At 39.2% G+C, this 25,101-nt stretch overlaps 1 protein-coding gene across 4 annotated transcripts in view; it reads left to right on the forward strand.

The window, feature by feature from the left end:
* Slc39a10 (solute carrier family 39 member 10) overlaps positions 1 to 25,101 on the forward strand; it is a 119,151-nt gene that overhangs the window by 42,465 nt on the left and 51,585 nt on the right. Inside the window, exon 1 of one of the 4 annotated variants that reach the window (XM_074071310.1) lies at positions 14,911 to 15,226. The exons of 2 other annotated variants lie outside the window; for them this stretch is intronic. The gene's annotated coding sequence lies outside the window, so the exon portion shown is untranslated. Of the gene's footprint in view, positions 1 to 14,910; positions 15,227 to 15,621; positions 15,757 to 25,101 lie in introns of those variants that run through there. One more of the 4 variants, XM_074071314.1, reaches the window with a different exon arrangement.

Consider the following 25,101-nt stretch of genomic DNA (forward strand, 5'->3'; position numbering starts at 1 on the left):
CTCATATGGCAGGATTGACACTGACATCAGTTTGTCTGGAATTTATTTATTTATTTTTTTAGTGAGACTGGGGTTTGAACTCAGGGCTTCTTGCTTGCAAAGCAGGCACTCTAGCACTTGAGCCACACCTTCAGTCCATTTTGGTCTGGTTATTTGGAAGATGGAGTTTCTCAAACTATTTGCCTGGGCTAGCCTCCAACCACAATCCTCCTGATTTCAGCCTCCCAAGAAGTTAGGATTACAAGTGTAAGCTGCCGGTGCCTGGCTATCCAGATTTTTTTTTTTTTTTTCAATCTTTCATCCTGTTGTCCCACTAGGCAGGTTTATTTCTAGGCTTCCCATGAAGATGACATAAATGCACAGGCAGAAAAGGGAAATTTCTGTTACCACATATCTCTTTAAAAGAAAAAACCTTTTGGTTCTTTGGTTTATGGGGGAGACTTAGCTCACATATCTCTTCCAGAACTAATTGGTAAATAAAAAAGAATAAAATATCACATTGGCTTAACCCAGTAGAGGTCCACAGAACCTGGAAGTCCTGAGATTATTTCAGGGAGCTCACAAGGTTAGCATCATTTTCCCTAATAATGACTTTTCCACAGCTGGAGATATAGAAGCTGCGATGGTGGGTAGCTCTCCCAATCAAAGGAGAGGCACCAAATAGACTAGTGGTCACATTTTTCACTCTCAAGAGCTCATACAGAGTTTCATATTTTGATAGTGTTTCTGTTGTGTGCTGAAGTGCTTTTGTTAATATCAGTATCCCTTGGGCAAATGTCTGTCTTCTTCATGATACTTTTTTCTTTTAACACCTGAAAAGACTGACAGACAGAATGTGTTTAATTCAGACTTGGTTGTTTTGCAGACATTTTCTTGAACATGAACAAAGTCAACCTGTCACTTATGGAAAACAACCAACAGTATTTGTTGCAAATGATAAAATTCAAGCTTTCAGATGAAAATTTTAATGTTCAAGAACTTGTATCCATCACTGGGAGCTTGACAGCTTCCCAGTACTTAAGATTTTTCTGATGAGATGATGAGATTGGTGGTCATGTTAACAAAAGTGATTTTTGTTGATGAAATGTGGCGATATTGGAAAGGTCTGCATAACTACATGAGCCAATATTTTTCTGATGACTGATGCATGCTACGAAATCATACTTGGTTAAAAAAACAATTCAAAGAGCAAAATAGGAGAAAAAACTAAGGGCAACATAGCACAAATGTTACTGACCTATTTCCAGATTCTACATGAAATTAACGTTTGTGAAAAGTTAGTTTTGTATCAAAGAAGAATATCCAAAATTAGTTAGAAAGGATAAGATAATACTCCTTCCTTTGAACTATATATTTATATGAACTCGGAGAGAAAAAAAGGAAAGACCAAAACAACAGATTGAGATCAAAACAACAGATTGGGTGCAGAACCAGATCTTAGAATCCACGCGTTCTAATCAGAAGACAAATAATTTTTTCCTATTTTGAAAGCTATAGTGATTTTTTTCCATGAGATAGTCATGTTAATACATAACATGTTTATTTTTATTCTTAAATGAGTATTTTTAAATTATCTTTGTTTCTAAAATGATAAATATTGATAAATATGACTCACATTACCAAATGTACTTTGCAGCCCTCAACAATCTAGGAGAGTAGAAAAGGATCATGAAACAAAAATGTCCTAAAACCACTTAGTTTACACTAATTAAAGATCAACCATTTGGAGTTTGGCTTCTGCCTCCCCCGTGTGCATGATTTTCTGTTGTTTCGATAAAATCAGTATTAAGAAAGAAGCAGGAAGGGCTGCCCGATGGCTTGATGAGACAATTACCATCTGCCATCCTTAAGGTGAAGGACAATTTCTCAAGTGCCATGTGGCAATTGACAAGCTGTGATCTCTTTAGGGAAATGTTGGCAAAGGATTCTCAGTTCTCAGGAACAAAGATCTCCCACTATAATGCTCCTGGGTGACCAGCTTTTGGGGGAAGGCTTTCTCTACAAACTGAACATAGACAATGGACAGAGCCAGTTAGTTGTCTTTCGTGCCATTGGGGTACCAGCCTGAGTTTCTGGTCTGGCTCCAAAAAGCAATGACGATTTCTGGGAGAGTTTTTTTCTTTCCCAGGAAATACAAAATGGTATCCTTTACCAGGACTCTACGTCCCTGATGCACCTGGACTCATCTCCAGGTTTTGCAAGTCAACTACAGCTGTTTTGAATAATGCCTTGATAAATAGTCAAGAAAATTAATGCAGTGACAGTAGAGGGAGCAAACAGAAATAGATTCAAACTATACCTTGTATGAGGTCAAAGAGGACAGGCATGAGTATATGTAAGGATTCTGTTGAAGGTCTGGGAACATTATTGCTCACTCATTAATCATGACTGAGGACACAATATAGGATTAAGCTGTAAAATGGGATTTCTGCTTTGAACATATTGAACTTAATACCCCTAAAGATCTGTGGGTAGAGATGTTCAGTAGGTGGTTGGAAATATGGTCTGACATTAAAGGAAGAGATTGGACTCAGAATACAGATTTCAGGATGGTCAACATAAAGGCCACAGTGAAGCTTCAGGAGTTGCTAGGATTTCCACCCTCTCCCCCCCCCCCACCAACAGTCAATATAAAGTGATGAGCCGTCAAAGTTAAGACACTTAGGCAGTGGAGATTGTGTTAGGCTATATGAGCAGGCATTACTGAAGTTGCTAAAGGAAGAGTTTGCACAAGGAGACTATTACCCTATAATGAAGAATAGAGACTAAAAAGTCAAGAAGATTTGACAAGCAAGAAGTCAACCATGACTTTAAAAAATGAGCTATCTCAAAAAATTTTAAAGTCAACCATGACTTTAAAAAATGAGCTATCTCAAAAACTTTTAATTTACAAAAAAAAATTGCAAAGATAGTCAAGTTCCTATATAAGGGACATCTAGTCTCCCTTACTCACTCTTTTCATTAGTATGATATGTTTATTTCAATTATTATGAGCCAGTGTTGATTTCTTTTTTATGGGGTTTTGCTATGTTGCTTAGGCTGGCCTTGAACTCCTGCACGTTAGCAGTCCTGCCTCAGTGGTTTTGGAACACTGACCATGCCACTGTGCCTGGCTTGTGTTGATACACTTTACAAGTGAAGTTCACAGTTCATTCCAGTCTCTTTATTTTTAAATCTAATGTCCTTTTATGTTCCAGAATCACATCCTAACTTCTACTTTACCTTTAGTATCATACCTTATAAGGTTCTACTTGGTTGTGACCATTTCTAGAATTTTCACTGTTGTTTGATGAACATGATATTTGAGGAGTACCTGATATTTGCAGAATGGCCCTCATGTTGTTTTTCTCATTAGATGGAATGCATGGGTTTTAGGAGAAGAAGACCACAGAGGGAAAGTGCTTTCTTTTTTGTGTGTGCGTGTCAGGTTGCTGGGGATCAAACCTAGGGCCTCACTCATTCTAAGCATGTGCTCCACCACTGACCTACACCCCAGCCCTGTGCCAATTTTATCACATCATATCAAGGTATATTATCAGCCTGATTTATCACTGCTGATGTTGATTTTGATCACCAGGCTGAGAGCAGATGTCAGATTTAGGCTGCAAGCAGGTGTCAGATTTCTCCATTGTAGTGTTGCTGTTTCCTCTTCTCCCCCCTTTTTCAGGCTGTACTCTTTGTACTTTCACCAAGCAAGGCCCACACCTGGTGACTGGGAAGTTGTGCTCTCACTCCCCCAAGAGGGACAATGTACCTAAAGTATTTGGAATTCTTCTGTATGGGGTATTAGTCTGTCCTCCTCCATTCGTTAGCTCATTCAATTATTTGTTTATATCACTATGGATGCAGGGTTATTTACTCAAACTCAGGTTATAACCCCAATTTTTCTTTTGTGGCTCAAGGTGTTCTAGGTTTGGCCGTTAGAGGCTCTTTCCTTTGGCTCTGTGTCTCTCATGCACCCTCATTCAGTAGACTTTTCATGGGCCATTTCATCAGTGCAGTGAGGAGTAGCTAAGCAGACAGGCAGTGGGAGAGGAGAGATACTTAAGTTGCACCTCACAGCAAGAGGAAGTTTAATATTTGTCTTTATAAGACCTCAACCCATTTTAATCTCATAAAAGCACAAATAGATGAAAGCCCTCACTATGCTATGAAAAGCCCAGAGCATTTAAAAAAAAAATTGCCAGAGTGGTCAAGTTGAATGAAAACTGAGGAAGCCACTTAAAATTTATATCTGATGAGACCAAAGAAAGTAAATCATTACTGTCTGTTCTTACCGCTTTTATATTTGGCATACTCTAATTTTTTTAACAGGGAGTAATGCGGTAAATGTTAATTATGATGTGAGTAAGCCAGAATTTTTGATGTACTCAAAACTACTCTGTGAATGCCAACAGTGCAGGATTATAGGGAAAATGATTTGATTTTAGGTCTCATTTAAATTCTTGCAAAGACTTGATCTTCAGAAATGCTATAAAAATGTTTTCCAACGAATAGGTAATTTTTCTCACAGTGAATATCTTCTAGCAGTAAAGCAATTTAAAAATATTTAGGAGACAAAAGTTGTGTTCATTTTGTTCTCTAATCATTTCCTCTGTCAAATTAACTGATGAAATTTTAAAGTTTTTACTCAGGGCAAAAGAAAGGAGAGGGAGGTAGGTGTGTATTGGATAGGAGGTAGACAGGTTAAGGATACAGAGAAAATATTAATTCATAACTCCTCCCACACATACGTACTATTATCAGCACATTTCATGCTTTCGGCAAGGGACGCCCTCTCTAGCAGCCATGTAGTAGTATTTACTGAGTACCTGCTTTGTAACAAACAATATGCTGGAGCCTGGAGGGATACTACAGGCATGAGGCACAGCCCCTGGTCTCAAGGAGTCGGTGAGTGTTAAACACATCATGGGTCAGGGAGGGGGCAGACAAACCACAAGGTGCAGCACAGTGCAAACTATGTGCATGAAGGGAATTGTATGTGACAGTTCATAAGGGCGCCTAACCCAGAAATTGGTCTGGGAAGGGAAGCTCAGAGCAATATATAAATACAATCTTTAAGGACAGGTAAGAGATGAAGGAAGGGGGAAGGGTGCAGAGGAAAGGAGGCATTTTATGTAAGGATGAGCATGACATTTGAGAAAGCATAGTAACTCATTATGTCTGGACCGTAGAGTTCTACATTTGCAGCATCCAGTAGAAATATAATGCAAATCTGAATATAATGTAAACATTGTCAGAAGTTATATCCAGAAAGTGTAAAGAATTAGTGAAATTTTATGCACGAGAATAACTAAGTTACTGATGCATCTGACTTTTATGGTAGAGAATGGAATGGAGGTGGGCTTGCTTAAGAGTCAACCAGTTCTAAACAATAAATGATAATAACTTTAACTAGGGGAGTGATATGGGTGTACTGAGATGTGTAATGAGAAGCTGGCATAGTGGTGCATGCCTGTAGTCACAGCTACTTAAGGCTGAGGCAAGAGGATCCCTTGAACCCTGAAGTTCTAGGCAATCCAGGGCAAGATAGTAAGACTTTGTCTCCTTAAAACAACAAAACAAAGCCAGGCACCAGTGGCTCATGCCTGTAATCCTAGCTACTTGGGAGGCTGAGATTGGGAGGACCTCTGTTCAAGGCCAGCCTAAGCAAATAGTTCTTAATACTCCATCTCCAAAATACCCAGAGCATAGTGGACTGAAGGTATGATATAAGTGGTAGAGTGCCTGCTTTGTAAGCACAAAACCCTGAGTTCAAACCCCAGTCCCTGGGGAGAGGGGGAATGGGAACAAGGGAATAGTAAATTATTTTTAGGGAGACACAATAGAGCTGAGAAAACATACAGTGGCCTGGAACAAAGTCACTTAAACTCACAGAGCAGATGATGGATTGTACATGATTCTCTGTTGGGTTGATTCAGTGCTTTTAACCACATGATCTGTCTGTGCACCATAGAATGTAGTTAGTTATTAAATAATATTACACTTACACATTCCAGTCAGCCAAGTGTTGTTCAGCTTTACCATGTCTTCTACTAATTACTAATGGACAAACCGCTTTGTACAGTAACTAGCTTATTACTGATGGCTTGAAAGAAGTGCCAAGCTACAGTAGGCTGGAGGTGGACGAGGGAGATGAAAAAGGGGAAGAAACTGGAACTTTGAACCTGACTTTCTCAAGTTACCTTCTTACCTATCTTTTCAGTTTATTTGTTTTGTCTTGTTTTGGTTTGGTTTGGTTTTTTGGCAGTTTGAACTCAGGGCCTTGTTCTTGCCAGGCACATGCTCTACCACTTGAACCATGCGATCCTCACCTCACCTCCCCACCCCTAGCTCTTTTTGTTTTACTTATTTTACAAATGGTGTCTCTCATTTACGCCCAAGATGGTCTGGACTCCCACCCTCCTATTTATGCTTCTAGCCGGGATGACAGGCACATAACCACCATACCCAGCTTTTATTGGTTAAGATTGGGGCGGGGGGGGGGGTCTCAAAGTTTTTTCCCAGGCTAGCCTTGAACCACTATCCTCCAGATCTCTGCTTCCCTTATAGCAAGGATTACAGGTGTGAGTCACCACACCTGGCTTTTTATCCATCCTTAACTGGCCAATGATCTATAATTTTACCTTCCTAATTCAAAACTGTAAGATCATTTAACCATGGCTAGCCCACAAATGAGTTATATGTTTCTGATAAATAAGAGGCTGTCAGAACTTGTTATAGCAATTTTGTGTTAGCTGTTACTTCCTCTCTTCCCCTCAGCACTGTGCCATTACCTGGTTAATTGAGAGTATCTGATTATCAGCCACTAAACTTGCTATTTAACGTTGTTGACTACTATCTTTTGTATTGTACACATGCAGCAAATAATTAAAAGATGTGCTTTGCTTTTAGATGAATGTGGAGTGCTACAAATTCATAAAAATTCAAATAAAAGGAGACATAAGTAGTAGTGTTAGAGCTTTGCTTCTAAACATACCTGAAAGTTTAGTTAGGTTAAATGTAAATTAGTTATTTTCAACTTTCCTCCAGAGAGGGTGGATCTGTTTTGGAATGGAGCCAACTAATTTTAGTGATTTTTTTTTTTTTAATTTTATTTTGTTCATGTTATTTTATTTTATTTTTGGCAGTACTCAGGTTTGAATTTCGGATTTTGAGAATGCTAGGCAAGTACTCTGCCATTTGAACCATGCCTCCAGTACAAGCCAGTTAATTTTAAAATCACATTTGCATTACATTTAAGGTGTGCCCAGTGGCCTCACCCATGACAAATCTAACTACTTTATTTAAAAAAAAAGAGTGCCAGGCAGAGGAATAACAACTTCATTCTGGCTCATGTAGCTGCCTAATTTTTCTTATCTAGCATCAATCCAGCTACAAAGCTACTGTTCTACACTTGAAATTCTTGATTGAAAAGTCTTTTCAGGCTGGGGCTCACTGGTAGAGCTCATACTTAGCTTGAGTGAGGCCTGGGCTCCATCCCCAGCATCAAAACAAAACCAAACCCTATCATCATTTATGTGCTATTATATAGTCTAATTCCTTGAACCTTATAGATGCTAGGTATATTTGTTTAACTTATATTTATTAGGGTTCTTTTTTTTAACTTTCGTTATTTTTCATCATTCCAAACAAACTTTGTATCCACTAAATATTAACTCCCCTACCCTTCAATGTTTCTAGTTTCTACCATGGCCAGCCCCCCGTTACCTCTGGTGTACTGCTCATCTACCAAAACTGAAAATGAAGCTGAATGATGAGGTAAAAGCCACAGGTAGAAAGTAAATAGAGCTGATACTCAATTGAATTCCATCTCCTTGACACATCTCACTTCTCTCTTTGGGTTATTATTATGGCAGTTTCCCAACCTTGGTTTTCTAACTTGTTACCATAAATTTGGTGGCTTAAAACTTCTGTGGGTCCGAGGCCTGACACAGGACTCATTCAGCCAAAACCCAGGTGTCCACAAGGCTGCCTTTCTTCTGGGGGCTCTCAGAAGAAATCTGGTTCCTGTCTTTTCTAGCTTCTAGAGGCTGCTCACATCTCATTTGTATGTAGCTTCCTTTCTTCAACGTTAATTTGACCATTCTTCCTCTGCCTTTGCTTAGTTCCCTCTGCCTTCTCTCCCTTCTTCTCTCACTTTTAGGGACCCATGTGGTTAAGTTGGACCCTTAATCCATCTCCAGACTTTATCCCTCTTAAACATGTAACTTAACATATTCACAAGTCCTACCGATTAGGATGGGGCCATCTTTGGGGAGAGGGAAAAGACTCCATTCTGCCTTACACACTGAACATATTCCTTCCTGTCTTGCTGAGATCATGCCACCTGCCTGCTTAAAATTCCTCAGAGGCTCTTAATGCCCTCAGGGTGGGATTCAGAGTCCTTAATACTGTATACAAAGGCCCTCCTTAACAGTCCTGTCTCATGTCTCCTAATCCTCCATGCCGAAAACACACAACACTATGTGTTTCAATTCCCTAAACTAAAAACGGTACTTTCCCTCATGTCATACACCTGCTTGGATTGTCTGTCTCCACCACACACCCCTTTACCTGGCTCTCTCCTCCTATTCATCCATAAGTCACATGTCAAAGGTCACTTCTTTAGGAAGCCCAAGTATATTCCGAGTTTTTGGCCCACACCTAGTAACATAGCACTTGGCCACTCTTCTGTATTTACCTCTTTAATTACCTCTCCCACCAGACTATAAACTATTGAAAGATTTAACCTCATTTTGTTCACCCTGGTATTTCAGTTCCTTAACATGGTGGCTTGCAGATAGTAGAAGCATAAACTTTTGCTTGAAGATTACTTATCCCTTAATACTTGTCTCTTTTTCCAAGGTACTTGCACTGGATGCAGGCGCATATGAATCTAAGGACTGAAATGTACCTAATCTTCTAAATGAATTTCACTTTAAATCTGCACCTCACACTTCTTCATTGATTTGCACATTAGTTGCTCACATTTACACTGCTACGATTGAAGTCATTGACACTGATTCTGCTTAATTTTTAATATAATTTTGCTGTTATAAATTCTTGAACAACTAGATCAAATCACCGTGAAAGGGGGAATGCTTTCAACTGAATGTATAACCAGATTGGATAATTAACATTCTAATTTTAAAGACTGGAATAAACATCAACTTTAGCATTAATTTAAGTTAGTCAAACTGAAAGATAATGAAGAAAAAAAAAGAACAAATGTTCACAACATATCTATGATTTTGTTTTTATTCTATTCTTCATTTCGTTTAACATTGCATTTAGAATTAACCTACATCATTTATAGACCAGGAAGCCACCAATTTATGCCTCCTTTGACTTTTCTTTTCTCCCTTCCCCCTCAGGGTCCAGTACTGGGGGTTAAACTCTACCACTTGAGCCACTCTGCCAGCCCTCTTTTTTTTTTTTTTTTAATTACCAATATTTCAAAGAAAGTAGTGTGGCTATCCTCCCCAAAATAGGGAGAGTCACATGGTCTTGCTCGTAGTACAAGGGGTATGAGCAGAGCCAGACTGCCTGGACTGGGATCCTGACTCTGCCATATACTATGTAACCACCTCAATAACCCCCCATCCCCACACACCACCCCTCAAGCCACCACCTCAGTATTTTTTAAATGGGCAACATAATATCCACTTCATAGGATTGGTGTAGTAATTAAAGAAGTTATCATACTTCTGACATTGAAATGGTGCCTGACAAATTTTAAATTACAACTTTATATGTTTAGGGTGGGAAGACCAACTCTGAAACATAGCTGCTTAGAGAAAGCAACTGTGGTTGTAATTACAATGAAACTTGGTTGTGATGAAACCGTCAGAAGCTGTAGGTGATATCATCTGAGCAAGCCAAGCGCTAACTGTTGGGCATTACCAGAAGCATTCCCTCTAGGCATTTAGAAAGTTCCTGAAACTTCTCCAAAGATGTGTGCTGGAAAGAAATGGTGGTTTACAGGACTCTGTGAAGATTGGAAAAAGTGAGTTATTTTATTAAAAATATGATTTGAGTGTTTGTAGAAATCCCTGCAATTGCCACCCTTGTTTTGACAGTTCATTTATTTACTTCCCTAATATTTAGAATTTTGCTACATTCTTCCTGTCAAATATTTTAATAAACAAAGGTAGACAATAGTTGCTAAGATAAAACAAGTGTGTCTTGATTTTGAAAGATGCACTTGATTGTTCCCATAAATGTTAGTTGTGAAATGTGTCTCCTTTGCTTCTTGGAAGCCCCAGGCAAGATTTGAAACTTGTTCTCATGTGATGACATTTTAAAATGAACTTTAAAAATGGATTTATTCATTTCAACTAGTTTAACAAACCTTTCTTTAAAAAATAATTACATGGTAACTTAGTGCTAATTCATTTCTAGGTTGACAATTTTCCTTAAATTGAGATGTAGCTATCTTAAATACTTTTGCAACATTAGTGTGACTATTTACGCTGCTTTTTTGTAATTCCTTTGGACTAAGAGTGGAGTTTTAGAAGGTTGACTTCTGCTGTGGTGTTGGAATTCCAAATAATCTAAAATGCCTGCCTGCTGGTATCCAGATCCCCACAGTTGGTATAAGTGGCAGCCTACCAAGCCTACTATTTTTCCTCACCTTAGCATTCTGTGAGTGAACAGGCTGGCTGGGAGCAAGTGTGAGAGGTTGGTAACTTGTCTATAGTTCTTCTTTTTTCCCTTTGCAGGTCACTATCTTTAGGAATCTAAATAACCATGTTTTCTCTTTTCTTTGAACTTCCTCTCAAAAAAAGAAAAAAAAAAAAAAGACCAGAAAAAATACACTCTGGTAAATAATAAAGTGACAGTAATTTCTCTCAGGGTCAGTCCCTTAGGTTTCAAGGCCTAGGAGTGAAGGGCTAAACATGGATTTCCAGGGATTGTAAGCATATTCAGAGTAGGGTGGTGGTAAGAAAGCTTCCCAACATTATGTAGGTGAACATGTGCCCTGCCTGTTAGTCTGGGTTTCACTCCGAGCTTTTTTACTTTTGTTTATTGTTCTGGATAGGTCTTCCTCTTTCTCTTGAGCCAGGTCTCATTTTTATTTACTAAAGAATTTGCCAGTGAATCAGAGGCGGCTTGAAGAATCTCCTCTGTTTTAGAGGCTCTTGCCTTAGAGATGCCTCATGCTAAAAAGCCTTTGTTTACATTGCCATGGCTTGAGACAAGGGGTCTAGTTAGTCTAGACAAATCATGAAGACGTTCATTTTTGTTCTCTGGGTGGGGGAGTTGGTTAAATTTTTGTGTTGTTTCATTTCTCCATTCTATTTTTTATCTCTGCAGACAGCATGAAATTTAGTTTTATTGCATAAGTCTACCAGTTCAGCGTGATTTCACATGACAAACACAGCAGTCAAATTTGATGCTCAGCAGGGTTTGGGTTTGTTTATCTCTGCTTGCTATCTTAAAGTGGTGGGCTCCTTGGAAGAGGATGGCCTTTTCTGAACCACACTTTACTCTTTCGAAACAGGTAGAAGGACAAATGTGCTTCTCTAGTGAGAATTTCCATGGACCACTCAAGGCCCACTTACCTCTTTCCTTTTCCCTTCGTGATGCTGGGGATTGAACCCAAGCCCTATGCATGCTAGGCAAATCCTCTATCACCGAGCTACATCCCCAGCCCCTGTTTATCTTAATTTTAGGAATAGCAAGTCTTAAGATTCTGCAAACAAACAAAAATTAGATAGTGGAGTTAGTCCCTAAAGGAATCCAAAAGAGACTGCTCTGGAGGCCCTACTCCTCATCCTAACAGTGGGTCTTGCCTTGTTAGATGTTACACAGTGTCGCAGATTTCAAAAGACAGAAATGGGCATATCTTTAGCTTCAGATCTAGGGTTGGAGTTTCCAATACCAAGGCTGAAATATACAGTTTTTAAAAGTGAATAGTTACTATTTTTGAAGCCTAGGTTGAAAACTATTTACATATTCCTGACAGCTTTCTCAATTTTTAACACTTATTCCAGTACTTATATCCTTCAATCCCCATTCCATTGATTGATTAGTATAATTTAGTCTTCTTTATACTATCGACTAATGGTCTCTCTAGTCATAACCTTGTCTGATACAAACTGTTTTGGTCATGTGAAAATCAAATTTTAACTCAAGATGAATTTAAGGACATTTCTTTATCTTTGGTTATTACTGATCTTGACTCATGAAGGAACAGTTGAGTTTAAAAGGTATAATTTCCTACATATCGGTCATGTTCTTTATAGATTTCATTAAAGAGTCTTAACTTTTTTGTGGACAGTAACAATTTCCTCCTCAATTGGGAAAGCCAGGTTTATTCCTCAGTTACAGTTACAGATTAAGGTATGAGTGAGTATGATTCTTACTTCCTGTTCTGGCACAGGTTTTTTTTTTTTGTTTTTTTTTTTAGGTGCTACTGGGGTTTGAACTTAGGGGCTTCCTGCTTGCTATGCAGGTGCTCTACCACTTGAGCCACTCCACCAGCACTTTTTTTGTGTTGGGTATTTCCAAGATAGAATCTTAAGAACTATTTGCACTATCTAAGATAATAAGTAGGTTCTTTTCTTATCCATAAAAAGACAAAAAAGTCATTGAATTTGTTATATCATGACTCACAAATATCGAGTGGTCACATTTAAAATTTTAGTTATGTGAAATAATACCATGACTGAAGCAGTGTAAGCAAAACTATGAAAGGTAAACCATTTATACATAATTCAATATGCCCTCTTCCCCCCAGGCCCTAGAAATCATTATACAGTCCTCGTAGTTCAAATGAGCTTCGTAATGAGCTGAAAAAAATTAAGTTTTACACTGTCAAGAAACTTTTATGATTCTAACATATTAGAAATTTGTTACCCTGAAGTTATTTGTAAACTGGTTAAAAAAATAAAATAAAATTCATTCACTGTAGTGATAATTTTGCTTTATATTATTAAGCACAGGAAATGATTTTGTATAGGCCTGCAAGTTGTTTTTATTCTAGTAGAAAGTTTGTAGTTATTTTTCCTAAGCCATGCAAAAATCAATATGCCTATACTTGAATGTATATAAGTGCTTGCACCCAACTACTTTTATAAAAGTAGTAGAGACATGGTCTTTATTTTTAAAGTAGATTACCATGCAGTTTTGTGAAAGGATGATATTTAAAATATTAGGAAAATTAAGAAACAATTGGCATCAACCAATTAGGAGTCACTAGTAAGATCTGAGTCCCAAGGTCTCCATCTTAGCCAGGCATTATTTTGATTCCTAAAATGTTGAAATGACTGAGGTGGGGAGCATGGAGGAATCCCACTCAGACCTGTAGGTATGGGCCAACTTGATGGAAGTATTTCAATATTCGATCAAAGGGTGTAGCTGTACCTGTGTGTACCAGGTGAACATTAGCCTTGCAAATATATAACTAAAAGGCAGTGTAGATACCTTAAAGGATAAGGAATGCAATATAAGAAATTCGTTATTTGAAAGATATGCATATCTTAAAGGTAATTAAATTATATTCAATTAAATAATTATGAGCCTTAAAATGAGTACTTAAAATTTGGATGCTTTTTATGCTTTGGACCCAAAGATATACTATAATAATTTTATGAACTGTAAAGACTTAAGTCTAGAATGATCCTTAATTCTGTCTATTTATCCATGAATCTGAGGGCCACTGTCTCCCACAGTTAATAGTAAGGGTGAAACTTGAAACTGGGCCTCAGAACTGACTTCTTTTCTGTACACCTCAAGACTTCCTTTGCTAGCCGTAGTAAGGTCATGGATTAGCTTCCTCAAACAAGAAAAAAAGGAGATAGGAGAAGCTTAATGTCCTGGCACTCAGGCATTTATTAAGTACCTAGAAGATTTTCTTTGTAGACGCACAAAGCCACCTTTCATGAAGGTACTATATGCAGGACAGCATAACTCTATAGCTGTACTGAGTGGGTTTGGATACCAGCACTTCTTGCTGCCTGCTCTGAAATCTTAGGTAATTCTTGTGCCTCCATTTACTGGGTAAGTCCTATTTCACTGTGTTATGGGCATTAAATTAATAGACACGTAAAACACTTTTGAAGCACTGAACACAAAGCTTGCAATTACTATTGGTCATGGTTATATGCTCTCTGCTAGACATCAATAAGGCACCCCCAGAATTCACTTTCACTATTCAGTAGATTCTATTTGAACAGGGAAACACAGGCACCCCAACAGAATACAAATAAGCTTCAATGTGCGGGCTAAAAGCCAGGAAGCAGAGTAATGAAGCAAAGGCAAAGTTTCTAGAGCCACCTTTTAAGAGAATTATGGTTTGTTAGTTGCTTAAAAGAGGGGAGGAGACCATGTAGATGGCAGGTATGGTGTGAACAAGAATAAGTACAATGTAGGCATGGGTCCGTGGAGTTGCTTGGCTAGTCAGGAGTTTCTGTCCTTGGGTGTTAAAACGATCTGTTAAGGAGTTAGGAGGTGGTGAGAAGACCCCTGAAAGGTGCCTAAAGCCTGAGAATTACATGATGTGCTGCGAAGATTCAACTTTTCCCTTTAGTTTTGAAAGGCTTTCAGTAAATGCACTTTACATGGGGATGGGGTGGAGGGAGCTATGCAAGCCACTTTGCTCTTTGCACTAAATAAATTCATAGTTGCTCTGAGATTGAAAAACGATTACTTTAACGGGGTGTGGGGAGCAGTTAAATTAACGTAGCTTGTACTGATAAACACCCTAATTTATCACTCCGAAGCCTGTTGGCGAAAGCGTTTGCCCCGAGAACTTCCATCTCTCATCCGCCTGCCCAAGGCCTCAGCAACGGATGTGCAACGCCCGGAGGAAAAGCGAGTGAATGGTAAAGGGCGCTCCACGCATGCGTTAGAAGCCGCCCCAACTCCCCCGCGGCGTCTTTTCTTGGAACAAAACTAGCGCGGAGCCGCAGTCCTCCGCAATTTGCGTAGACTTTCAGTTCCTATCGCTTTGCCCCTCCGTATGGAACCCGCGAGTAGTGTAGCAACTCTACGCATGCCGCGTTCCCGAAGTGAATGGACGGGTGGTGCGTGTACGCCCGCAGCGTAGCACCCATAGGCGGACGGGGTGCGGCTGCGCAGGGGCTTGAGTGGGCCTTGTACGCCCCTGGCGTAGCTGGGCGTCTGACGCGCAGGCCTCCGCGACGCAGTTAGCGCAGCCTGCTTTGGTGAATACACGATTTGGTGCAGCCGGGGTTTGGTACCGAGCGGAGAGGAGATGCACACGGCACTCGAGTGTGAGGTAACTATAAAACCCCGATTTGTTTACATTCCCTCCCCCAGAACCGGCCCCATGCGCGGCGGAGGCTGCGAGTCCCGGGACGGCGTGGGGGTAGAGCGGGAGACTAGAATCGGGGAGTCGGGACTGGGTCCCTGAGGGACCCGGGCGCTAGGGGTTCCCGCAGCAGCAGCTGCTGCAGTCGGCGGCGGCGAGCTGGAGCCGGGCGCGCGGTGGGCAGCGCGTGGGGCGCTGCGGCTTCTCGTGTGCGCTCTGGGCTGCCCTGGGCCGGGGCGGCGGCGGCGGCGGCGGCCGGACGGCGTCCATCCCGCGAGCGGGGACCCCGGCGTCCCGATCGGCCTCCTGCGGAGGTCGGGGTAGCCGCGCGTGTGGGCCGCGGCGGAGCAGTGACCGCTGGGCGGGCGGCGGCGGCGGTTGGGAAGGCTGCGCGCGGGCTTCCTGGGGTGCTGTCGCCCGGCCGAGATGGGGACCCCGCGGCCCGAGGGTGGGAGAATATGTAGGCAGGTCCTCGGGGACTGGCGACGCACGCCCGAGTGAGTCTCTGCTGTGCTCCTTTCTGGTCTGTAATGGGGCTGGCGAGGGGGACCCCGGGATGGAGCCCGGGCGTCATTGGCTCGGCACGGGGCGGGGGCGGTGGTGGGGGCTAACGGACGGCGGCGTCCGGCCTCCGGGAGGCCTCGCGGGGCGCGTTCGCTCCCCGACCCATCGCAACGCCCGACGGGCTCGGGGGACGGAGCCTGGAGCTGTTGGGGTTCTGTGGGCTCCGGATTCGGGTGGGCTGTGCGGGCGCGGGGAGCCGGGTGGCTCGGCGGCCGGGCTTTGTTCCCGGAAACCCCGGGGGTGGAGAGCGGCTGGGGGGCGGCCGCCGGACGCCCTGCCCCTCCCGTGGGGGTCTTCCGCCGAGAAGGGGGCCTGGCGCCGTGACGTTGGAGGTGTTCCTGCGGTCAGGAGGAGCGCTCACGTGGGCGCGCGTCCACTCGGGCGGGCCCAGCCGCTGGGCACGTGGAGGAGCTGCGCGCGGGCCCGGCGCCCGCTCTGCGCGGGAACGGCTTCCCGGCCCGCACCTGGGTCAGAGATGAAGAGCCGCGCGGAGCAAGAGCTAGAGGAAAGAGCGGCACAGCCCGCCGGCCTCCTTTCCCCTTTTACTTTCATTTACTTCTTCCCGGCTAACCTGGGAACTGAGTTGTTCTTGGGGTGCAACTAGCTAGTGACAAGTTTGTATTTTGTGTGTTCTTTTGGGATGTGTAAAGTATATATAAGTAAGACAAAGCACATAATGCATCGGGAAAGCCAGAGTTCAGAGTTTGGAATTTATTAAGTTACAATCATACAATTGAAAGCCTTAAAGCAAGTTAAGTGTTTCATGTCAGGACGTCCTATTCTACAAATATTTGAGTACCTTTGTATGAGTCATTTTTTTCTGGACTTTAAGAATCCAGACCAGACAACCCACATCCTGCATGCATTGAACAGAGCACGAGGGAAAAACAATTACATAATATCAGTGATAAATGGTGTGACTAAAACAAAACAATGATGTGCTGGCTAGCATTTAACACTTCTGTGTTGTGAATCTCAGACTATAGGCTTTAAATGTTACAAATTACACAGGATTACAACAAACCAATTACATTGAAGTAGTTAGGAAGATATTAAATATAATGAAATAATTCATGCTTCAGCTAAAGCATTAAGTATAAATAGTTTCTAGTCTAATCGCTGATATCTAGCAATTTTTTTCTTTTTCGGTACTGGGGTTTGAACTTACGGCCTACATCTTGAGTCACTCTGCCAAGCCCCCTTTTTTTTTTTTTCTTTGATGGGATTTTTCAAGATAGAGCCTCCCAAACTATTTGCCTCGGCTGGCTTCGAACTGCAGTCCTTCTGAGGAGCTAGGATTACAGCCATAAGTCTCTGGCTAGGACTGAAAATCTTAAAAGGAATTTTTGGCGGTATTGAGGTTTGAACTCAGGACTTTGAGTTTGCTTAGGTATAGGTTATACAGTTTGAGCCACTCTACCAGCCCAAGGAATTTAATATCTTTAATGTATTTTACATTACTGTAACTTGGCCTGCATTTAGGGATACTGGACATGTAACTAAATTTCATTGGTTTATTAAAATTAATACACATTTTTTTCCCCTACATAAATTCACAAACCTGAATTCTGTCAACAGATCTTGGTTAGAGTCCCTGTGCAAGACTGACTGGTGCTAATTTCTTCTAGGTTGACTTCAATAATATAATCTGTACAGGTTGAATATCCCTAATCCGAAATGCTAGAAACCAGAAGTTTTTCAGATTTTGGAAAATTTGCACAGTAATATATTTCTTGGGGGGTCTAGCAGCCTGAACATGAGATCATTTGTATTTTCTCTGTATGTTTATATATACATCCTGAAGGTAATTTCATACATTATTTTTCCTGCACTTGCGTTTTTATTGGGACCTGTCAAACATGAGATCAGGTATGGTTACATTTGTGACATGTTAGTCCCCAGAACATTGTAGATTGTGGAGCATTTTAGATTATTTTAGATTTGGGGATATTCAAAATCTAGTATTTTGTATTGGGATACTCAGGCCTGTATGAGGTCTTCCTGTTTGTCAGTTTATATTCTACTAACAGTTTAAAAGCTAACACAATTGCCTACCCCTCTCCTACTTGGTTATTTAGGTTGGACTTTTTTTTTTTTTTTGGTCAGGGTCTCATGTAGCACAGACTGGCCTGGATCTTAGGCATGTGTCACTCCCCCGCCCCCCCCCCTTTATTTTATTTTTTGGTAGTACTGCAGTTTGAATTGTGGTCTTCTGCTTTCAAGGCATTCTATTACCTGAGCTAAGCTACAACCTCCAGCACTTTTTCTGGTTATTTTGTATGTAGGGCCTCACTCTTCCCACACAGGTCTGCACTGCAACCCTCCTATTTTTAGGCTTCCTGCCATAACTGAGATGAGAGGTGTAGGCCACCATGCCCAGCCTTTTCCCATTGAGAATTGGGGTCTTGCAAACTCCCCTTCCCCACTTCTGTCCTCCTGATCTCAACCTTCCAAGTAGCTGGGATTACAGATATAAGCCACCTGCACTGGCTGCTTCTCCCCTCCCTCCCCCCAGTTGGGGCTTGAACTTGGCCTACACCTTGAGCCACTCTGCCAGGCCTTTTTTGTGATGTTCTTTTTTTTTTTTTTTTCTTTTGAGATAGGGTTTCATGAACCATTTACCCAATCTGTCTTCAAACTGCCATCCTCCTGATCTCTGCCTCCTGAGTGGCTAGGATTTCAGGCATGAGTCACCAGTGCCTGGCTGCTGCTTTTTTGAGCAGCTGGTTTGAAGTAGTTTGAGGAGGTCTCATGTTTAGCATGAGACACAGCTCTATAGGATGTGTGTCCTTTCCACCCAGTTTTCCCATTGAGATGATCATCTGCTGTTAACTTAAGCAAATTTACCTTAACAATATTTTATTTTCCCTGTCCCTCCTCCACCCTTGTTATTGACCAGTATTGTAAAGAATTTAGGGTTTTGGAGTGAGATTAAAGGCGCAAAACCTAGTTTTGAAAATAGCTGTGTTTGAAATAGTTAGCTATTAACTAATTTGGTTACCTTGAGCAAATGGCTTTAGATTATCTGTGAACATGAAGTACCATAAAATCTACCTTGAATTTGCTATCACCATTAAATGAGATAAGAAACTAAAGGGCTACAGATACCTAATTCGTTTTATCTTTTCTACATATGTTTATTTCATTAGTGGTTGAAGCACTACATTTCTTTTTCATTTCCTCCCATACTTGATTAGCTCCAGAATGAAGTTTGATGGTTTCTTCTAGGTCTTCAAGGGGACACTGTTATCTTGCTGTTTTTGTTCTGTTACTCATGCTATAAACCACAGAACTTTTGCTACTTTTCTTGCATTTTTTATTATATAACTATAGAAGAATATTTTGTTTTCTTTGCCAAACTGAATTCCTTGAGGGGTATTTACTCCACAGCTTTTGTCACACAGTATTCATGACACAGTCCATGAACGTGCAAAGCTTGTTTGTCAAGCTCTTTAATCCAGTCTAAAATGCTAAATGAAACAAAAATTTAGCATTAACCTAAGGAAGTACTTTAGATAAAAATGCCAGCCTTTATCTGCATAGTGCCTGCCTCAAGAATGGAAATGCCATTGAGTTTTGTATCAGAAGGACATTGTTGCTAATACATCTTGAAGTAATAATATTCACAAGTTGGATGGAAAAGACAGAAAATGGAAGCGAAATGTAGATAGTCAAAATAGCTAATTTTTTGCTTTTATTACAGAAGTTTAATCTTAACCCATCTTTCATTATAGTAATTCACATTAAAAATTCACTGTAAGACTGGAGGTACAGCTCAGTGGTATAACAGTTGCCTAGCATGCCAGCCCTGGGATTTGAGCTCCCCAAACCTCTGTCTGTCTGTCTATTATGGTGTATGTATACACACACACTGTTAAAAGTTTACAAGTTGATTGTCCAGTGTAAGTTTCAACAGCTTGATGCTGCCCCCTAGTGTTTTATTTTCCCCAAAGTTTTTTTTTTTTTTTTTATTACATCTGGGCTGAAGGAACTATAATATTCTCAGTGCTGTCTAGTGGTTTTTTTTTTTTCATTTTTCTTTTATTATTCATATGTGCATACAAGGCTTGGTTCATTTCTCCCCCCTGCCCCCACCCCCTCCCTTACCACCCACTCCGCCCCCTCCCTCTCCCCCCCAATACCCAGCAGAAACTATTTTGCCCTTATTTCTAATCCCCAAAGTATTTTTTGAGCTCAGTTTCATTTGTACCTTTTCCCAAATGATACTGTTTAAGTTACAGATTCTTCAGTCCCATAGATGTGATCCACCTTTGTATTTCCTCCAGCTGGTTAGTGTTGCTAATAAAGTGGATATAGTCTTTTTAAAATTGTTTACTTTTGATTACTTTTAGCCTCTAGTTTTCCAAATAGGGGAAAAATTGGGTGGCGCTAGAACTGTGGAATGTCAACAAGTTAACTTGTAAATGTGTATGTGGAGTATTTTCAAAAGGATAAGAGAGTAATGTATCAAAGATGTATCTTTGAAGTTAGCTTTGTATATAAATAATAGCAATTCATTTTATCTGGGTTGTTTTGTTTTAAAATAGGGTATTATGAAAATCTGTATTCTGGAAAATTTAGTCCCATATACCTTTGTATTGTTTCTACTGTACTGATAATAAAGTTTGAAAATGTCAAATTCACATGGTGAGCTTTTTTAAAAAATTTAAATTTAGACTGTAGAGTGATTTTTGAAGAGAATAAAGTATCAAGGTCCTTGTCATAACAAGATTTCCTACTCATTTATGTAACTAGGATTTTAGATTATACCAACTATCAGTATTCTAAACTATTGATTTCCTTTTTATTCTGTATGTTTTGTGGGCGGGCCATTTGCTAACTGGTTTTTCTAAAATGACCAAATATTTTCTCAAACTAGCAAAAAATTACTGGAATATTCAGAAGCGTGTTCAACAAGTATGAAACAATTCGCAACTGATTTTGTAAAGTTTCACATAACAGTAGGACTACTGAAATTATTTCTAACACACTACTTAGGAGGTCACCTACAATGTTAAAAAATGTTACAGAACACAATAATTTATTGTCATACCACATAGTGTAAAATGTTATTTTCCTATTCTTTTATCAGAACATAAGGATTTTAGATTGCCCAGGTATAAGCGTTGGATATGTAGTAGAATTTAATGTTAAAAGTATTTATTTTTATAGTTTGCTAGTAATGGTTACAGGTTTGTGCAAATACAAGGATAAAATCTCATTCAAGTAGTGCTTATTTTTACCATCTAAAAGTTACTGGTAGGTGGTTTAATAATTACCTAGTTTTATAATTGTATTTTCTAATTACTCATTTTTTGATAGTTTGCTGCTGAAAGAGGGAAGTATCAGTTAATTCTAGTCCCTGCATTAGCATTTCTCACTGGCATAATTTTATCCTTAATATACTCTGCTCTTGAAGATCACTCATCCCATTCAGAAAAGGTTTTTAGGGGTGAGAAAAGTGAATCACAATGTTGTAGGAAGTATCCTTATCGTAGTGATGTAATAAGATTATATGCTTTCATAGGACCAGAAATATTGTTACAGAGCTGCTGTGAACTATGAAAGGGATGATTTTTAATCCTTTCTAATTATCTAAGACTTTTCAGTCATCACTTTAAGTTTTAAATTTATTTTCATTCAGTATAGGAGATAAAATCTAAATTGCAAAGGAAGGTCATAAATGCACACATCCTACTGTGCTATTACTTTAATAACTACAAGCAAAAGGAAGCCATTTCAGATATGCTTTCACAAATCTTAGGCTTTGAAAAAGTTCACTGTTATGTACTCTGAATATTTGACTTTAAAATAGTGGTTTCCCCTACAGTTGTCTTGCTGAATTGATCCTTTTGAGGTGTAGATTAAATTGGAAGTCAACAGGCTAACTTTTTTATAAATTAAGCAATTCTAACTTTTTGTAAATTAAGTATTCTTGAAATAGCTTCCTCATTCATTTCTGTATTATCTATGCCTGCTTTTGTGCTATAATGTCAGAATTAAGCTTGTCAGAGACTGCAGACCACAAACTTGGTAGTTTTACTGTTTGACCCTTTCAAATCTGCCAGCCCTAACTCATTGTTAATGTTCCATCATTATTCTGCATGTTGCTTATATTCTTAATAGTTACACTCTTCTAGAACCTATATCAGTACTTGGAGTAAATCATTTAAATGATCAATCCATAGGTAATTGAGTTCTCAGGTGTTCTGAACCTAAATAGTATAGAAACTTCTTTTTGTTTTCCCCTTTCCATTTTTTTCTTTACTGGAGAAACAGCCCTTTTATTGTGCTTGGAATTGGAAAAGGAATGTGAAAGCCCTGGCCCATACTGTTTTTACTATTTCTTAGGTAGCATGTTTCACTGTTTATCTTCTCTAATTGAAAAGCTGGGTATGCCTCTTAGCTTCAGAGCTGAAAATGTGTGATCTTTATCTTTATACCTTCTTTTCCTTGCCTTTGTCCCTTTTTCCTTCCCTTCTTTTTCTGTTCTCTCACTCTCCTCTAAAGCAATTCATAATTTCATGCTTGCAGGCCTGTGAACACTAGGTAGGTTATCTTACAATGCACCCTACTGAAGATGAATCATTATGATAATTCTGTTTATATGTGAAGAAGTATACATTGCACTGTGTTTAAAAAGATGAACATAGCCTCCTGATGAAAGGGGCGATGGAAAGGTTGTTTTATATAACTTGTCAATAAGGTGGAATAATACACGATTTGTCATTACATTATAAAATGAGATTGGTAAGAGTATAACAAAAATAATTATAAAATAATTTTAATAGCAATCTATATAAACTTATACACACAAACATGATATACACATTATAAAACCATGTGATATTTTCTATTCTATGGACATTTTTAGTTTAGAATATCACTTTATAACTTAATGTTTGGGATATTCTTTTTAAGGTCTTTGTATTAGAATATTCTAGTTTTCTCAAAATGACTGATTCCATTTATGTAATCAGGGAAAAATACAAAGTTTATTTTGAAGAAAGTAATCATATCAATATTTTAAAACTGAAGAAGGAAATCAGAAAGCTATGTTAAAATTAAATCACTGAAAGAGATACTGAGAATCCACTAAATATTTATACAACTGCTAAAACTTTTCCTATGAAGATTTTTCTCTAAAAACAAGTACTTGAAGCTATTATTGAGGCTAAAACATAAAGTTTCTTGGTTAGCCAATGACTATAGAAGTCTTGGATATTCCAGTGAAAGTTTTTTTTTTTTTCCTGTGGTGAAGGTACTAGAATCCAGGAACTTGTGCATGCTAGGCAGGTATTCTCTCAATGAACTACATCCTTATCTCTTGAATTTTTGATACAGGGTCTTGCTATGTAGCCCAGGCTCACCTCTAGCTCAGAGTCCTGTCACTCAGCCTCCAGGGTGTTATGATTACAGACATGTATCACCACAACAGGTGCTCACAGAAAGTTTTCTTTTTCCTAAAAATAAAATGGGTGTCAGTGGTGTTAGGTCTTTAGGGCTGTTGTTATTTTTCGTTACATATGTTATAGATTAAATAGGGAGAGAAAAGCTTAAATTTAGAAGTATGTAAGAAACAGCAAAATATGTTTCATTGCTTGACATGAAAACATCTACAGTGACAGGAAAAACATTGTAAAGACACTAACAGAACTAAAAAAAAATAAGAAATTATGACTAAGTTATGTAAAAACTCATGCAAGTTGATAAAAATCAGACATCAGGAATTTATGATATAAATTTTAAAATAAGTGCTGTTACTGATTCCAAAATCAACAACACTGTACTGTTAATGAGAGTGTTTTAATCATGCTGTTGGTGGCAGTGCAACCAAGTTTAATTTCTCTAGAAAATAATTTAGGTATAAGTGTATAGCAAGATCTAAAAAATATTAAAAGTTTTGTAGCCTTTCCCCATATCTTGAAATTAATTACAAATAACCAAAACTAATGGCATAAAATACAATTAAGATGTTTGCATATTGTGATTAAAACCCTACAAATGTACAAATGCTTGTGAAAATCCTTGATTTTCTTCCATATATGATGTGATTTTATTGACTCACCAGAATTTTTAAAAATTTATAATTGCTGATTTTCAGTAACTAAACTATATTCATGTATAAGTTATCAAATGGTTTTGTGGATTTTCTTAGGTGGGAGAAGAAATCCCCTGTCTCCTTTCATAATGTACCTAGAGATCAGGAATCCTTTCTGTTCCTTTAGTTGATTCTTATGCTGTTCACTACTGTCTCCAAATGGCATGTCCAGGTCTTCCTGTTGACTTGACCTTCAGCCACTATCTATTTAATGAAGGATGATTTGGTGCTTTTACCACTTCTGCATACACCAATTCCTCAGTTCTGGTTTCAATTTAGAACATTATTTAGTGTTACATTTTTATACTATAAATGTTACTTATGTCATAAATGTAACTGATTCATTGAAGTAAACTATTACTTTTTCTTTCTTGCAGTACTTGGCTCTGGCCTTAATTATTTTCTTAATTTTTTCCTTCTTAATTCTTCCTTTCTATATATCAAAATCTAAACCAGCTCTGTGTTTTGGAGTATAGCTTTAAAAAGGAAAGGAAATATGGGTGCTCAGGGATTTACATAGTTTTCTTATATATTAAAAATTATTAAACTTGGTAATGATGTTATTGGACTGGTAATTGATAATTAGGTTAGTAGTTTGCTAGTAAAAAATTAAGTAGCTTTGACATTTGGATTACGTTTTTGTAAGAGCCTGCTAAGTGTTAGAACTGTATCATCTCACCTTATTCAACAAAGTGAGGACTTTGATGGCTCAAAATAACTAAGGAAAGCTAAAATTAATTGGGCAGAAAGCTGCCCTGGTAGGGAAGAAGTAGCTTCTGTGTTGTCAGCAGCATAAAAAATGTCAGTGTTACAGACATTGCTGTGGAGATAGTGTGATCATTGCTCACTACCTCCAGACTCCAGAAGGATCATTTTAGCTGGTGATTCATGAATGTGTGGTGGGTGAGCTGGTGCAGAATCAGGAGTGTGTAATAATGATCCTGTGCTGAGAAAGAAAACACAAAGGAAGAGTAAAGATGGACGAAGTGATTAAGAGTTGAGGCAATGGCAGTAGTTCTGAGAATGTAGACAACTACTCTTCTTGATGTATGTTATTGTAGATTTATGTGCATCTGGAGTGGAAAGAGGTTGACGCCTATTTACTGAAAGTAAAATCAAACATTTTGGTAACTTCAAAAGACATTTCAATATTTAGTGACTGATAAAGGCATCCCAG

Source organism: Castor canadensis, chromosome 4, assembly GCF_047511655.1.
Source record: "Castor canadensis chromosome 4, mCasCan1.hap1v2, whole genome shotgun sequence".
NCBI classification, from domain to species: Eukaryota; Metazoa; Chordata; class Mammalia; order Rodentia; family Castoridae; genus Castor; species Castor canadensis.